Genomic DNA, 6,040 nt, shown 5'->3' with positions numbered 1-6,040 from the left:
CCATGAGCAAGCTTGATTAGAGCTTGATCATGACGAAATACAACCGGAGGAAGAACCGACAGTCCGACCTCTCCTCCAATCCTCCCTCGCTCTCCATCTCGCTACTATCTAGATCTACTCTAGTTTAGAGATGAGAGGAGAGCTCTCATCTCCAAACCCTAGCTTTTGCTCTGTCTATGAATAATGATTAGGGATCAAGGGGTGCCTCCTCTAGGGGCCAGGGGGTCTACTTATATAGTCCCCTCAAGGGAATCTGGGCTGTCGGATCAAACCGACATTGATTGAATGGTTATTCTTGATCCTTTAGGTCGGTGGACCATAATCCCCGAGTTGTACTCTCATTGGGCAGAATAGGAGGGTGGGCGCCCTAAGGACTAGGGCGGGCGCCCTGCCCCCGGGCCCGATTGCCTTCTCGTTCGTTCCCGTGGCTTCTGGAGTCTTCCAGATGATAGAAAATTGCATGGCACGTTAATATCTCTATGTAAACCCGACATGTGGGCCTTTCCTCCATATTTCCTGATCACCCCCTGCAAAAATAGACAAACACCAAAACTCATGGAATTCTGTCAGATAAAACCCTGAGTCTGGGTGTTGGTTGCATTTGGATCCTTTTCTTTATTTATTTGATGATTATATTTGGTACTTAAGGACCGTCAACAACTCCCCCAAGCTTACCTCTTGCTCGTCCCTGAGCAAGAATGGACTCAAGAGTTTCTGTAGTGGTTTTATGCCTTAAAGGTACACATGCGTTTAAACAAGATCTCATCTCTAGGTTAGGGTAAACTGTTAAGATTTAAAACTTACTCATTTTACCTTCCACCATGGGGCTTGCAACCGTCACTTGTGTCTTGAGCGGTTAAAAGACAGAACGGTGAAGTCAAGCGTCATGTCTCTTGTTCTTGATCAACTATAGCTCTGGAGTTTTTGCAGATTTTCAAATAAAACTCAGAGATTCCTTTGTATGACTCTCTCAATTCTCTCTTTTGTGGTATTTTTAGATCCTTACCAAGGCAGTGATGGTATATGCCTTCTCTCAAAGTATGTGGTATTTTTGGTATGAGGCATAGTGATATTGCCTTCTCTCTCACCCTACTCTAATAAGGTTTTGATATCTGGAGCTCATAGGTGGGAGACAACTAATACATACTTATAAGACATTTATTGCATAGTCAAATCATGGATCTAGAGAAATAAGTCAATAAGTCAAATCAAGATGTGCATGTGTGGTGAATGAATGGTGTATGGTGATTATGGTGATAATGGTGAAAATAATGGTGAAAGTCTAATTCTACTTTTGCTCTTTTGAGGGGATACATACCTTTCTTGCACTTTGAAGGTTTTTGAGAGGAATGAGATGCTCTATATTTTCTTTTTCTTTTCTCTCAGGTGGGTATCTTGTACCCCTAATTCTACTGTCGGACACTTGTCCATTTTTACCTCTCATCTCACTTTTTCTTTTCTTTTAAGGTTCCGGGCACTTGCCCCTTTTTATTTCCTCGTATTCACTTTTTTTTTCAGAGCACTCACCCTCCTAGAATAATGTAGCAAGTGGTAGTAATCAAAATATCTCGAGCATTAATTTCACTGGGAATAACAGAGATAGGATAATGTTTTTGGCTATTCTCTCCTGGATAGGAGTAGAATAATTTTGGGTAAATCAGGAGATGGAAATGAGTGGATGTATGTGGATGCATGCTTCCGGAGTAGAAGCAGCATGTATGAGTGATCGTGCAAGTGAATCTTGATTTTAAGCGCATGACAAGCTTCTAAGGGTCTACACAGCTTGACCACACTCAATGCTCATAAGTAGTAAAAGTAAATATATGGTTCATAGTCTAATAAGCATGTATATATGGCTGTGGTAGGATTTTAAACTCTCATCATACAGGAACTCATCATGCAACATTTTAAATATTTTCAAATATAAAATTCTCCAGAATTCTAGCATCTCTAGAAACAGATAAACAACAGCTCAACCTTCCCATATCATATCCGTTAACGACTTAGACTTTAGATCAAGTACTCTTCCCACAAGTTCAGGTTTAGAGCAAATCTTAATTCATAACAGTCATGCCTAAACATGAGAGAGATTTCAATTTTGAGAACTAATCATGGCAGAGCAATTATTCGTCATTTCCATGTGAGAGCTTATCATGAGGGTTCATAGCAAGCTTTATTTATTTATTTATTTAGCAAACTAAGAAAAGATATATATATATAAGCACAAAATCTTTATTTGGGTTTTTTATGATTATGCATCTTTTTATTATTTGAGTAAAGTATAAACATGAGTAGAAACACTTAGCTGGATAAATGGGGGTGCTCTCCCCCAAGCTGGATTTCGATGTAATTTCTTCTGATGTAGCTAGCAGGTGGTGGAGGTGTATTTGAATGTCGGCAGCACCCTGACAGCGATTAGGATGTCCTCTGTCTGCTAGTCTTCTTTGATCTCTGAATTCTGTGGAGCTCAAATAGACAACAAAGCTTTGTGGGACTGGTTAAGTGTTAGCATAAATATCTAGCCTTTATCATGTTGAGCTTCCTCTAATAAATATTACTCTTTTTGGTAGGATCATAAATTTATTTTTTTATATTTTTATTTCTATAGGACAGGAATATATTTATTTTATTTTTACGCCACCAAAGTGAATGTACTTATGGGTTTTATGCCATGAGCATACTCACATGGGGCTTACTATTTTTAACCTTTTTAGTTTCTTTTCAATATAGCATGATTAACTAACAAGCCATTTAAGGAAAGTAAATAATTTAAGGAAAAAGGGAATGCAGAAAGGATAAAGATGGATAACTACTGGTTTTACCTTTCGGCAAGGGTTCAATGTTTTAAGTCTTCTGAACAAGACTTCTCACCGTGTTCATTCTTCAGGTGCGTCATTTGATTCAGGTGCGGACCTTGACGTCTGCTCCTCTTGATATGGTGTCACCCATGTTCTTCGTTTGCCCAGTAGTTCGAAGTGCGGCGTTGGCAGTATCCTGCTCAGTGTGTTTGTGCTCGTAGATCCAGGTCCTTTACTTGGTAGAGTCTGAGAGTTATAAAACTCCACCATGTTTTGCTCCAAGTTTACCTGCTCATATAGACAAGGCACAGATCAAGTGCATGGGTCCTGTTGGTGGAAAACACCAACAGAACTAAAAGCGTATTTGTTCTTCTCTAACCTTAAGCATAGTGAGCAAGACAAAGTTGATGGATGATAAGTTCATGAGTGTAGTACTTATAACATTTGTCAGATCAGATCGCTCAACCTTATGGAAAGATAATCTATCTATGTATATGTCTTTTTCTTTATATCTCTCAAAGATTGAATGTGTAACATTTTAGCTCATATGATTAGGAGTGTGGGATCATGGAGGTAGTACTAGGAACAAGGATTAAAGGACTAAACATGCTGAATCAGTTGGGTTCGTTAATTTAGAGTTATAAATCATACATGTTTGTCTCTTTATTTATGTGAACGCTAGAACCAAGGAGAAGCTTATAAAAGTGATAGCCACATATCTTAAGATGTTACCTTAATTGAAGAGTGATGGTACCATCTCACCTTGTGGAAGCTTCCCATTCGTAGTGGTTGTGTATCTTGTTTATGTACTTTGTCTCCTTCCATTGATCATCTCTCTATGATAAATGAGCTATGTCCTTCTTGTGCAAATTGTTAAACTTCATGTGTGTCTCTCTTCATCTCCGATGTGAGTTTATCTCAGGACTTCCCAAATCGATGTTGAAAGTTTTTTTTCTGCAGGGGTTAGTCCGACAAAATATACCAATCACTACACCACAACACCGAGATTCACGCCAGACAATCTGACGCTAAAAGCGGCTACAGAGTCAGATGATCCGACGCAAAAAACTTATAGCGTCAGACTCCTGCAGACGCTGTAAGTGCTGATGCTAAAGATCTTTAGCGTCAGACAGCACTTATAGCGTCAGACAGTCCATTGGCCTGAATATATATAGCGTCAGATAGAGTGTTGTTAACTTTTAGCGTCAGACAACATATTTACCGTCAGACGGTCTCCTGACATCTATTTATAGCGTCAGACTGTTCAACAGGACAATATAAATGTGCTAAAAAAATAAATAAATACAATTACAATACATTTAACATGTATCATATCTCATCACATCACATAAAGATACATAAACATGTACATGAATTCGTGAAGGTCAATACATATAGCATATAATATTGTCTTACACAGTGTTTGAATCATCCAAAGTCAAGCACCAAATTGTTACATGAATGTACTCACGGCAAGCAATATTAATTCTCCAAGCAAGCACCAAAAGATTTGGGCACACATTCATTTCTAAGAAATCAAAAGCCAAAAGCAATGGCTTGCCAACACATATTACATCCACCAGGTTATGTGTACAGCCACCTTCCATAAACTCAAGCAAACACTTGTGCCCAACACTTCCTGAAAATTATCACAACCTTGTAATTAGGCAAGTAGAGAAATTGTGTGAAGTTTTTATACAGATCAGTCAAGTTTACACATATATTGCTGTTATACAGATCAGTCATTATACAGATCAGTCAAGTGTACGCAATTTTTTTCTAGAAACTCAACCTGAATGTTACATGGTTTCCTATGCCTCAATTGTGCAGATCTCATCAAGCAATAATAGTACTTTTTGTTTCACAGCCTAAGGTTTGAGCACAAAATCATTTCTAGGAACTGAAAAAACAAAAGGAATGACTTACCAAAATTATAGCACATGAATCATTTTCGAAAAAGTCAAGACAAAGGCATCTGCCCAGCACTTCCTGAAATATAGAGGAGCAACCATGTAATCAGCTAGGTGTAGACAAGCTATGTGTAGAACTGACGTACTAAAGCAGTAGACCTCATTTCTGCCTAACTGAAACAAATGCCTCTAATCAATTTAACTTTCAGTTAAGTTTTAACCATCAGCAATATCACATCAGAGCAACTCTTCTTAGGCTTGATTAAAGATATATTCCGAGCAACAATTGATTTTTTCGATTCGACTCAAATTGAATACTAAATAGAATGAGTATCAGCATACTACCTTCGTCCTTACAGTTCAACACTTTTATGTTTTTCAAACTGATCAAAGCATGCTTGACATAGACATGCCTTCCAAGCTAGCACGCATGATATTTGCACTAATTCATGTCGTTAGTATGAATTTCTAATCAGATCTGCCTAATCAGATAGCACATTCTAGACTTCTGTATTTAGTCGATTATTAGTGTTTGGAAAAAAACAGCATACAAGCCACCATTATCGCTTCCACTTAGGAGAAAAAAATATAGTTGTAATTTTAATTTCACCTGCTGCAGGTTTCCTATTTCAGCTACAAGTCATTGTTGTATCTATCAATTATCTCTGACAGATGTCACTAGGTTTGTACAAATGTTGGGACTTACGTGTAGTGCCCTTGGGAGGTTCAGGTGCCTTCTTCCTGCATTCCTTGATCTATCATAGAAAGGTTTAATTAGCAACATTGGTCTTGCATCAGAGATCAAAGAAAAATGAAAATTATGTCAAGTATAATTTATTACTTTATTGTAGGGCCATGCAATTGTCATCTTAAGAGCACTAGCCATAGTCTCAATCCCACCATAAGGCCGAGGCAGTATAGCATCCCTTTTCATCACAACATTAACAACTACTTCACAATATTCATTCCCAACAGGTTGACCTCCTACCATGGTCTTTGGATTAGTTGAAGTAACTGTTACCCTAGCCACAGCTGACTCGCATCTGAATATAGCAAATAGTATCACATCCTTTCCAACCTGAAATAAATAATACACCCATAAGATATTTAAAGCAAGGAAGTTATATGAAACCAAAAAATAATGCAGGAAGACAAGAAAATTACAAGCTCATCATGAGAAAAACGAGGAGGACCATCATTTGTGTGTGTAGTTGTCCTGTTTATAGGTGAATGGGTTGCATCATGTCTCTGGGGCAGCAAGCTCGCATTAGTTCCGGCATGAAGTAAAGATACACTCATGAGAGATGCAAATCATGCAATATGTTCAGAATC

General features: G+C 38.1%; 1 long non-coding RNA gene across 1 annotated transcript; it reads right to left on the bottom strand.

Annotated features, from left to right (window-relative positions):
• Positions 4,197-5,641, bottom strand: LOC110429544. Its single transcript, XR_002446613.1, has 4 exons — positions 5,550-5,641; positions 5,415-5,463; positions 4,725-4,787; positions 4,197-4,437 (listed from the first exon to the last, which is right to left on the bottom strand). It is a non-coding gene; the product is annotated as an uncharacterized LOC110429544 (long non-coding RNA).

The sequence above is a fragment of the Sorghum bicolor genome, chromosome 8, assembly GCF_000003195.3.
Source record: "Sorghum bicolor cultivar BTx623 chromosome 8, Sorghum_bicolor_NCBIv3, whole genome shotgun sequence".
NCBI classification, from domain to species: domain Eukaryota; kingdom Viridiplantae; phylum Streptophyta; class Magnoliopsida; order Poales; family Poaceae; genus Sorghum; species Sorghum bicolor.
This window is presented reverse-complemented; position numbering and strand designations above follow the sequence as displayed.